Below are 12,032 nucleotides of genomic sequence, written 5' to 3' on the forward strand. Positions count from 1 at the left end.
GGCTGGAGAGTGGCAGCTGCTGACTGAGGGCCCAGCTCCGCAGGCAGCAGCGCAGAAGTCAGGGTGGCAATACCATACCAGGCCATCCTTACTTCTGGGCTGCTGCTGGCGGCGGCGCTGCCTTCAGAGCTGGGGCCTGGCCAGCAGCCACCAGTCTCCAGCTGCCCAGCTCTGAAGGCATCGCCAGCACCAGCAGCAGTGCAGAAGTAAGGGTAGTAGTACCACAACCCGCCCTACAATAACCTGGCAACCTCCCCACAACTGTTGGGCCAGGGTCTCTACAATTACAACACCATGAAATTTCAGATTTAAATAGCTGAAATCATGAAATTTACAATTTTAAAAATCCCCTGACCATGAAATTTATCAAAATGGACTTCTGATGATCAGCTTTGAGGGGGGTTGTTTAAAGCCAGAAGTGGGGGTGCAGGAAAGATTTCTTCCAGGGTGGGTTGCCCATTGTATGGGATGCAGTTGTTTGATGATAATCCGTATGGGTTCCAGTGTGGAGTGGTAGGTGACAACTAGGGGTGTGTGGTTGGAGGGGTTATATCTGTATTGAAGCAGGTTCTCCAGGGTATCTGGCCCGTTCCACAATGTGATCTACTTCTCTGGTACAGTGTCTTTGTTTGGTGAAGGCAGTTTTGAGTGTGTTAAGGTGTATATCCAGGACTTTCTTCTCAGAACACATTCTGTGCTATCTGAGTGCCTGGCTGTAAAAACAGAGTTGGGATCTGGGAGTCATAGTGGATCACAAGCTAAATATGAATCAACAGTGTAACACTGTTTCAAAAAAGCAAACATCATTCTGGGATGTATTAGCAGGAGAGCTGTAAGCAAGAAACAAGAAATAATTCTTCCGCTCTACTCCCTGCTGATTAGGCCTCAACTGGAGTATTGAGTCCAGTTCTGGGAGCCACATTTCAGGAAAGATGTGGACAAATTGGAGACAGTCCAGAGAACAGCAACAAAAATAGGGTTTTCTGGAGAAGAGAAGACTGAGAGGGGACATGATAAGAGTTTTCAAGTATATAAAAGGTTGTTACAAGGAGGAAGGAGAAAATTGTTCTCCTTAACCTCTGAGGATCGGACAAGAAGTAATGGGCTTAACTTTCAGCAAGGGAGGTTTAGATTGGACAATACGAAAAACTTCCTAACTGTCAGGGTTGTTAAGCGCGGAAATAAATTGCCTAGGGAGGTTGTGGAATCTCCATCATTGGAACTTTTTAAGAGCAGGTTGGACAAACACCTGGGGATGATCTAGATAATACTTAGTCCTGTCATGAGTGTAGGGAACTGAACTACATGATCTCTTGAGGTCCCTTCCAGTCCTACGATTCTATGATTCTATGATTTCTTGGTGTGTTTGCGCTGGTTATTGGATCTGTGGGGGTAAGTGTGGTAATCCATGGGTTTCTTGTATATAGTTGTTTGTGGGTTTGATTGTGGGTGTCGAGGAAGTTGATACTAGTGTGGGCATGTTCCAGAGTTTAATGGATGCGTGATGTTTACTGAAGTTGTGATGGACATCTATGAGTCATCTGCCCACAGGATGAAAATACCATCAATGTATCTCAGGTATGTCATTGGTTTCATGGTGCATTTGTCCAGAAATTCTTCTTCAAGGCCTTCTAGTACCCATGGCTGCTCTCAACATTTGGACAAAGTGTTTGGATGAGTTTGGCGATGAGTTTGGGATGGATATCTGACGACTGTCCAGTGGCTTGTAAATACTTCAGGCAGGAACCTGTGCCGTCATTGTGAGGGATGTTAGTGAATAGGGAAGTGACATCCATTGTGGCAAGGATGGTGTTCTGAGGGACGTTGCAGAGTTTTTCTGCACTGATCCTAAATACTCTGTCATTTAATGTCATCAGGTGTCCCCTGGTTTGCATCTGATGAACCAAGTTAAGATTAAGTACTTCATATTTCTGAATTGCTCCATTAAGAGACAACATCACAACTGAAACCGAAGGTAAAAAAATAGCCTACAGGATAAGCTGCCATAACGATTTTGCAGAAGGAGAGAATGAAATGCCAGCAGTTAGTTACAACCGAGAGCATCACTGCAGAGAGCAGAATGAAATGCTCCAGTCTGAAATGTGCTGGGGAAAAAAAGTCTCCGAATAAATTCTGAACACCAGGAGACGCACACCGACACTCACACTTGCACTTAATCTCAACCCCTTTTCCACTGCCTGTTCAACGAGTGCCCTGAGGCCAACACCTGCTGTCTCAGTGAGGGAAACCCACACTACCATATTAACAGCCTCACTCTCTGAATTCAAACTGCAGCTGGTAGCTGGTTAAAGGGTCCTTAAACTGGGGCAAACATACTAAAAATTCAGTAAATAAGCTGAAAAATACTTGAAATAATGTCCAAAACATCCAGAAGAAACAGCAAAGTATTGAAGACAAGGTTAAAAAAATCACACACCGTGTAAGATGAAAAATACACAAAGCACAAATAAATTCTGTTTAGTATATATGAACTGGAAGCTCCTTATTTAGATCTAATATAAATAGAAAGCCTTTTGTGCATGTATAATACGACACATGCAGTTCTGGAGTCTTACAGGTGACCTACTGAAGGAAAAGCAAATTGGAGTTTTAACTTTTTTTAATGCTTTATGTATGAAGAAGGCCTGAAAAGGTGGGTGGTTGTTTGTTTTCCCCTTGCCTGCTTGGTTTTTTTAAAATTAGAAATTCAGGTTCCTCTGATGCATGACAACTTTGATGAGCAGAGAAAGTGAAATTTATTATTTTATTTTATGAGTTCATCATATTTATAAAAATGCCCTTCAATGACTAACATTTTCAGGACAGGAAGCCTTTGTTAGAGAGCAAAGAGTCTGGATCCTTTCAATTAAAGCGTGAGAGCTCATAAAAAGCACCCCTGAGACCTCCTCCATTGGCTCCAACAAAACCAGGGAATTCCTGATATCTGTAAGCTAAAACAAACAAGCAGAAAATGCATCTATAAATGTATCTATGTACAAAGAAAATAAATCAACCAGCCTTTCATGTCTACATTATACATCAGATGGAAACTAAAAAGGGACCAATTCCTTTTTAAAAATCCTTTGCTTGTCCTTCAGTGGATTGCTGAATTTACAGTATGGCTAATCTGGAGTTCCTCTAAGAAAATACACACACTTCCTTTCTGGAGGACAGATGGTACTTTAAAGCTCCAGTAGTCTGTATTTTCTATATGTAAGATCCAAATTAAAACAGAATAGGATCTGTTGTCCTGTCTTTCATGGGTAACTTAACACTTTCTGTCCACAGATATCGGGTGGACATTGAAGTAAAATGGTCTGTTTGAATGCCACTAAAAATACGGACCTGATCCTGCCACCCATATTTAAGTAATTTTTAACCATGAAAGTCACCCCACTGAAGTTAAAGGGACTACTCGCATGAGTAAAGCACGCAGGATTTGGCCATAAATATGATGTACAACCAGTAAGGTAAAGGCTTGAAAAAGCAGCAACTGTGATAATATCTTATAATTTATTCATTAGACAATGTATAATTAATATGTTTATGTAACTAGAAATGGGAAGGAAGCCAACAGTGGTGGGTGAGGAAGGGCACACAATGCTTCTTTGGTTTTATCTTTACTAAATAAGTAAATTAGTTCAGAAGTTGAACCATGTGTATTATTATCAGTCTGTGAAAACTTAAGCTAAATGGTGACACGTATTATCTGGAAATCCATTGTCTCATTTGCAAGCAATGGAACTCAAAAGCATCAACACGCACAGAGAATCATTACAATGCAGGCGATAACAGGTGTCCCCAGTCTACCAAGTTTGTCCTACTGGAGCTAATTCCTGATGATAAAAATATCAGTTTCTTGTTGAAGTTACTGAAGACAAATAGCACTTTAATTTTAATTGCTCCACTGGGTTAGAAGTACTGTGCATCTATCATTAGTATTTATTATCCTTGCATTCATAAGGGTAACAAACAAATACAAATAGGATGTGCACAATCTTTCTCCACCCCCCCCCCCGCCTGTTTATTTGTGTCACCCACCTGTCCGATCTTGTCTTTCAGATTATAAATCTTTGGGGCAGGAATTGCCACTTGACGTATGTTTGTACTAGAGCCTACACTGCAGGCTCAACCTGGTTGTGGTCTTTAGCTGTACTGCAACATACATATTAATAATGTGAGGTCTTATGCCCTGATCTTGCAGTGGAATCTGCACAATCTGCTGTGTGGAGCTTCAAGGAAGTCAAACAGGGCTCTGCATGGGCACAAGGGTCCAGCCACCTGGAGTCAATTGCAGGATCAGGGCCCAGGACTATAAACTCTCTGAGGCAGTGATTATTGATTTACTTCCTAAGGACATCAAAAAAGAAGCAACTCCTGGAGTAATCCATGTGACATTTATGTCTTCGCACTCATGTATAAAGGAAATCTCTCACTGTGGTAGCAAACAGATGGTGTATGAGGATCTAACTTTGTCACGTCAAAGCACAGCAGATCTCTAATTAGGAGTACATGAATAAAAACAAAATTCATACAAAACTCAATGGAATCATTTATTCAGAACAGTCACTGAACCAAAGAGCGTTGATGAATTTAAGCCAAGAGAACTTGATGTGTGTCTGCTGTGACAGAGCGTGGCAATGGATGGAGGGATGAGGAAGAAGTGAGGCAAATTACAATGAGGAAAACTAATTTTGGCAAACATGATGCTCAGGTGGCCACTCCTTGTTTTGGGATTTCTCAGGTTTTCAAACTGTTTACAAGTTTGAGCCTACAGAAACCAAAATCATAAGAGATGTTGATATAACATCTCAAACATACACAGACCACTCCGAATAGAGGGCAATATGTCATTTTAAGATCTTTAAGCAAATTTCATTCCTTCAGGATGGGTTTTACAGTGTCCAAGGCCTTGTTTACACAGAGAAGTTTGTTTGAAATAATTTTTCCCTCTATAACGAATAAGGAATAACTATAATGAAAGAGTGCATCCGCATGCTTTGTTTATGCTGGATTAAGCGACTTCCCTTGTGAATTGCTGTGTCCATATAGCCTTCGACTTTTTCAAAACTACCTCACAGGACACTGGGCAGATATCCCATAGTGCAGTGTTTTGACACTGGCCTCTATGCATGCTAGGATTTTTCTCATGATGCAATGTGAGATGCCTACCAGAATCTACTGGAATTCTGGGATTTGGGGTCAAACGAAACAACTCCCATGATTCATTTCCTGGAATTCCATAATTCTTCTGTTTCTTGAAAGCTTGCTCCATTTTTGAACTGCAGTCAGGCAGCATGGCGTGCACACTGCTGAGTGCAGAGATCCTGAGCATCATTAATACAAACAGGTTGCTCCACAGGTATTGGCTGTCTGAGCCAGATTCTGCTGTCACTGACATCAGTGGGCGAAAGTATTAGGGGCGGCTTTCCCACAAAGTGCCAAGCACTGTCAACCTCCATTGTAAATAGAGTTGAGTATGCTCAACCACTCCAAGGAGCGCTCAGCAGTCTGTAGGATTGACCCATAGAACAGCAAGTGGCCGGGGAAGAAGACACTTTATACATTGGTTCATACAGCACTTGATCCAATGTCCATCAAGGTAAATGGAAAGATTTCAACTGACTTCATGATCACTGCTATTGTTTTAGCTAACAATGGCTAATCTCTATAGGAGACTAAAAGAAAATGTAATTATAATTCTAGTAGGGACTGAACTGAAGACTCTAACTCATTTCACAAAGCTAATGAATAACTAGAGGGTAATAATGACTTATGTTCAAGGCCATTCAGGCTTTAACTTCAAGGTAGTCATTTAAGGCCAAACTGGGAGTCCACTGACATCAATTCAGTGAGACCAAGATTTGGCCCCTAAAGATGATCCCATTACTAATCACCAGGGCCAGACAGTCTCTTCTGATTACATAATTTTTTAGGTGTTTGCAACAAGCTTGTTATTTAGAAAAAAATGTCTAACTGCTTTTTGTGCAATTTAAATATACTGTAAGTTCACCAGAAGAATCCTTTACGGTAATAATGACGCCAATGATTAATGATACCATTGGTTATAACTGGCAGTGTAATTTCAGAAAACAATAAGGCTCGGTTTAGTAGGTTGGGAATGCTTAAATGGATGCAGGCACTTTCAGGTCACTTGGTCACAAGAGGCTAGAATAGTGAATTTTTGCTTCATACCACTTTCAAATGTAATAAAGTTAAAACCAACCTGCTACTAAGTGAGAAATATAACACTCTTTGTAATAGACGTAGGAGGGAAATATGGAAATCTTTGTCAGACTGACATTCAATAGAAACCTTCATGTTTCATATAGTATTTTTTTTATTGTAACAAATTTGATCCTTAATGTAACAAGGGCTTGTATTGTACAACAATAGATTGGACTGAGTTGATGCAGTTGCTGAATCTAGATGGGTACGGGCAGCTAATTTTGTGTTTCAAAAATCAAATTAAAAGCATTTTTTAAAAAAACCTAGCAAAAGTTTCCTGGCATTATTAAGAAAACTGAACAGAAAAAAAAATCTTTACTGCATTGCATTAAGCTTCCTGTTCCGATATCACATATATGGAGAGGTGGGAAATGTAGTTTGTAACAAAAACCAGCACAGACAAATCTACTTTTTCACAAAACATGGATAACCATCACTGTGTCTCTGAGATCAGAGTTGGACCCTAATAAAGAATTCCTTGGGGCTTGATTGGGAATGGCCCCATGGGAAAATGCTGCAAGAACTCACCCATACCCTTATAGTTCTACCCAGAGGCCAATCACAACTGTAGTCCCTGTGCTCTCCAGATAATAGGGGCTGCTCCCTCTTAGTGCTCTCAGGTTCACAAATCATCCTCAAGGATGTAGGGAGGAAGTTCCATCCACATCTATGTGCTGGCCAGAAGAGCAGACCCAGCGCAGAGAAATCTCAAAGAGCAGACCCCGTGCACCATCCCAAAGAGATAAGAGTAGGCTCGCTTTTCCTGTCTGCCAAGAGCATCCCAGTGCTGTCACCTGGGCCAGCACAACTCCGCACTACCCCCACATAGTCCACTCCAACAGTGCTCCACAAGACACCCACATCTTAGAACAATTTGGGTTTAAGTAAAAGAAAACAATTTAGATCTTGGCTACAAATTGCAAAAATGCCATCTAGAGCAGCGTGCTAAGAGATGGAATTTTGCTGAAGTAACATGGATGTACAAGATCTTATGGAAGACAGATAATATGCTGTTTTAGTGAGAAATGTAAGTAATGGGAAAAAATCTGAGAGTCAATGAAGAAATCAAAGTAACTAAAAGGGATAAAGGTATGTCAAATAGCAGGATTTAATGGCTCCAGATATCACTTGCTGTGGTAGATGAGTTTTAAATAATCCAGACATTTGATGGAGCTGACATGCAATTACTGGTTAAACTGAATTGTCTCTCTGTCTCTCATTAAATGCATCGTAATCCAAGTTTCCAAGATTAACACTTGTTCTGTATTTATAATGGCTTGGCTAGAAGGTTTTGCTGAAGTTGTTCACAGAGGGTTTTATACCAATTACTGGAGAGTTTATACCAATTACTGTACATAATGGGCCAAATCCTGCTCACTTTACTAAATACTCCCATTGATGGCCCAATTTTTAATCCATTATGGGCTACATAGTGACCTTTTATTATTCAGCTGTGCAAAGGAGCAAAATCTACTTTCTGTAAACTCCCTGACACAACTGGGGGAGGGGGAGGTAGAGAAAGGTGGACAGTGGCCTGCAGAGGTGATATGTGGGGAGGGCTTACAGTGTCACGTGTCGCCTCCCCCCCCCATTTGCTGCTTGGCTTGGACTGAGCATACTCAGTAACACTGCTGAAGCCAGCTGCCCTGACTCTGCCCCCCATCCCTCCACACACACACACACACACACACTATTGGAAGGACCGGGTCATCTCTGTGTAGAACCTTGGGCCACTACAGACCCTTGAACTCGCCAGCTAGCAGAGGTGGGACAGAACAAAAGTAGAGCTAAAACTGAATCCTTTTTAGGGCTACAATAAATTACTTCCCTCCAGATGTCAGGGAAAGTCACAATTCCTCTCCAGGGATTCTCCTGGAGGGTGCTGCTATAGACTATCCCTTAGTCAGCACGGGAGGAAAGTATCAATCTAGCCCTAAGTAAATAACTAAAGTTTCGGAAAAAATTGGTAAAGTTATAGCCACACAGTGTATCCAAGTCTTGTAATCATTTCCTTTATTATTAACAGATCCTTGTAACACATGATAATAATTCAGTTTGCACTAGAAATCTCCCTTTATTTTACACAAATCTGTTGTGAGATGAATAAAAAGCAGAATTTTCACTCTGCAGTTCATTAAATCAGCTGTTTGAAAAAGGCACTTAGAGATGATGGGCTGAATTCTCCCTTCAGATGTATGTGTAGCATTCCCAAGGATGACTACAAGAACCACAGATGTGCACCAAAGCGCAGAATTCAGCCACATAATTGCAACACATTTGGGCAATGGAAATCTTGCCTCTTTCAGAATTAACGCTGGATGTGTGGTTGATAAAGGACTGAGATTTCATTCTGCTGAATTTTAACAGACATATAGTGGTTGGCCCACCTCTAAGATATGGGCATGCATCAATGCATATCATGTGAAATCAGCTACTGTTCTTTTGCACACATGGCTAGTGGCTAATTTTATAAGATGCACAGTGTCATGTACCTGCCTATGTCGGGGCAAGATCAGACACTCAGCTTGCTGGAAGCTTTAGTTGAACTCATTCTGCACCTAGCATTTAAAATCTCAAGGTCTTGTGGATTGTCATTATTTGATTAGGACTTTCAGAGCAAGTTAAAATAGGACATTCTGTGCTCTAGAAATGAACATTACTGAAGCCCATACAGCAGAGGAAGGGGTTAAATATCTGGAGAGGAGGAACAATGAAAGCAGGGTGTTTGACTTACCCTTTGAACTGTGATTCTATAGCCATTACATGCATTAAGCATTGTAGGGCCTCCACTACCTAGATTATCTAGCCCTATTATAGACCTTTCTGAGCTGCACTCTGGATTTTCTTCTTGAATCGAAGACCGGGGAAGGGATTCCACTTGAAGTCCCTTTGAAGACAACATTGTGTTCCAAAATAGTGCTCAGTTTCACATGGGAGACCCATTTGTTTCTGTTCACTTATCTGTAGTTTTGTGGTCTTTCTTCCAGGCTGTTAGCTATGGACTAGATGACCTCCTGAGGTCCCTTCCAACCCTAATACTCTATGCTTCTTTAGTAGATCACCGTAACACACTTACCACACATCTGCTACCCCGTTCCCTCTCCCTATTGTCTTATTATTTCCTTGTGCTCCTCTGCCTATCTATCTCCACCTGTTGTCTCTTGTTTCTTATCTAGATTTTAGTATATTGTCCTGTGTTTGTACAGCGCCTAGCACAACAAACTGAGGCTCCTACGAGCAACCACAATACAAATAAATAAAATAATAATAGAAATAGAACTTCTATTCACTGGCTAATGAAAGCTCCGGAGAGGGAGAGCATTAGTCTAATGGTATGAGAAGTTAAATAGTGTATCTCCTGCAGGATATATATATATATTCCATTTCAAGTAAGTGAGATCAACTGATGTCAATGGGAGTTACTCATTTTCCTTGAATTCTAATCCACCTTTGAATCAACTCCTCCCACCTTGGTCTTGGGCCAGTCACTTAACCTCTCTGCATCTCAGTTTGTCCATCTGGCAAGTGGGAACCATATTACTACGAGGCTTTGTGAAGAGCAATTAAGATAATGATGTTTGTAAAGTGCTTTGCAAAAGAGAAGTGCTAGGTATTATGATTAGCTTTATCCCAACTCTATATGGTAGATATGAAGCAGTGGACCAGTGGAGAAAAAGAAAATATAGCAAAGCAATGGTGCTTCCTTTGGAGGAAACAGCTAATAGGTATTTTTTCAAAGCACATTTTTAGACTGCCAAATTGGACAGCTTCCAGTGGCTAGCACAGGCACTTCTTATACCTAGGTGTAAAATTATCATAGAGTCATAGAAGATCAGGGTTGGAAGAGACACCAAGAGGTCATCTAATCCAACCCCCTGCTCAAAGCAGGACCAACCCCAGCTAAATCAGCCCAGCCAGGGCTTTGTCAAGCAGGGCCTTAAAAACCTCTAAGGATGGAGATTCTACCACCTCCCTAGGTAACCTATTCCAGTGCATCAGCCTCCATGTGAAATAATTTTTCCTAATATCCACCCTAGACTTCCCCCATTGCAACTTGAGACCATTGCTCCTTGTTCTGTCATCTGCTACCACTGAGAACAGCCTGGCTCCATCCTCTTTGTTATCCCCCTTCACATAATTGTAGGCTGCTCTAAAATCCCCACTCCCTCTTCTCTTCTGCAGACTAAAGAAGCCAAGTTCCCTCAGCCTCTCCTCCTAAGTCATGTGCCCCAGCCCCTTAATCCCTCCGCTGGACTCTCTCCAATTTGTCCACATCCTTTCTGTAGTGGGGGGTCCAAAACTGGACGCAATACTCCAGATGTGGCCTCACCAGTGCTGAATAGAGGGGGATAATCACTTCCCTCGATCTGCTGGCAATGCTCCTCCTAATGCAGTCCAATATGCTGTTAGCCTTCTTGGCAACAAGGTCACACTGTTGACTCACATCCAGCTTATCGTCCACTCTAATTCCCAGATCCTTTTCTGCAGAACTGCCACTTAGCCAGTCAGTCCCCAGCCTGTAGCAGTGCATGGGATTCTTCTGTCCTAAGTACAGGACTCTGCACTTGTCCGTGTTGAACCTCATCAGATTTCTTTTGGCCTAATCCTCCAATTTGTCTAGGTCACTCTGGACTCTATCCCTATGCTTCAGCATATCTCTCCTCTCCCCCCAGCTTAGTGTCATCCACAAACTTGCTGCGGTTGCTATCCATCCCATCATCCAGATCATTAATGAAGATGTTGAAAAAAACTGGCCCCAGGCCCAACCCCTGGGGCACTCCACTTGATACCGGCTGCCAACTAGACATCGAGCCATTGATCACTACCTGTTGAGCCCGACGAGCTAGCCAGCTTTCTATCCACCTTATATGCCATTCATCCAATCCATACTTTTTTAACTTGCTGGCAAGAATACCGTGGGAGACCCTACCAAATGCTTTGCTAAAGTCAAGGTATATCATGTCCACCGCTTTCCCCATATCCACAGAGACAGTTATTTCATCATAGAAAGCAATCAGGTTGGTCAGGCATGACTTGCCCTTGATGAATCTATGTTGACTGTTCCTTATCACCTTTCTCTCCTCCAAGTTCTTCAAAATGGATTGCTTGAGGACCTGCTCCATGATTTTTCCAGGGACTGAGGTGAGGCTGACCAGTCTATAGCTCCCCGGATTCTCCTTCTTCCCTTTTTTAAAGACGGGGACTATATTTGCCTTTTTCTAATCATCCAGGACCTCCCCCGATAGCCCTGAGTTTTCAAAGATAATGGTCAATGGCTCTGCAATCATATCAGCCAACACCATCAGCACACTTGTGCATGTCCACCTTTTCTAAATAGTCCTTAACCTGTTCTTCACCACTGAAGGCTGCTCATCTCCTCCACATACTGTGCAGACCAGTGCAGCAGTCTGGGAGCTGACCTTGTCTTATATACATTGTGATGCCTCAGTGTAAAGACTAGTTCTACTTGCATGTGTAACACATATTTAAGAAAAGTAAGTTTTTCTTGCATTGCACAATAGATCATAACAAAATAGTTATAATTAACAGTTTGTTTCTTAATGTTGAAAATGTTTGCATGACAACATAAATAAAATCAATGCATGAAATTATATATTGTTGTGACTTTTTCCTTCTTGTGTAGTCATTCATTTGCTGTAGCATCAGCACTGATTACCTTCTGATTTACAATTGTTTAAGAGTACAAAGAGGGATGTGGCAGGTGGGATGGGAAAAATAATAATGTGAAGAACACGGACCACACAATCCTCAGTCCGAAAGCTAGAACGATGCTAGAGAGGACC

The 12,032-nt window shown here is 41.7% G+C and overlaps 1 protein-coding gene across 7 annotated transcripts in view; it reads right to left on the bottom strand.

Annotated features, from left to right (window-relative positions):
* The window catches only part of DPP6 (dipeptidyl peptidase like 6), a 787,036-nt gene that overhangs the window by 354,687 nt on the left and 420,317 nt on the right, over nt 1-12,032 (bottom strand). The window lies entirely within an intron of this gene.

Source organism: Lepidochelys olivacea (genome assembly GCF_965140295.1).
Source record: "Lepidochelys olivacea isolate rLepOli2 genome assembly, chromosome: 2".
Lineage (NCBI taxonomy): Eukaryota > Metazoa > Chordata > Testudines > Cheloniidae > Lepidochelys > Lepidochelys olivacea.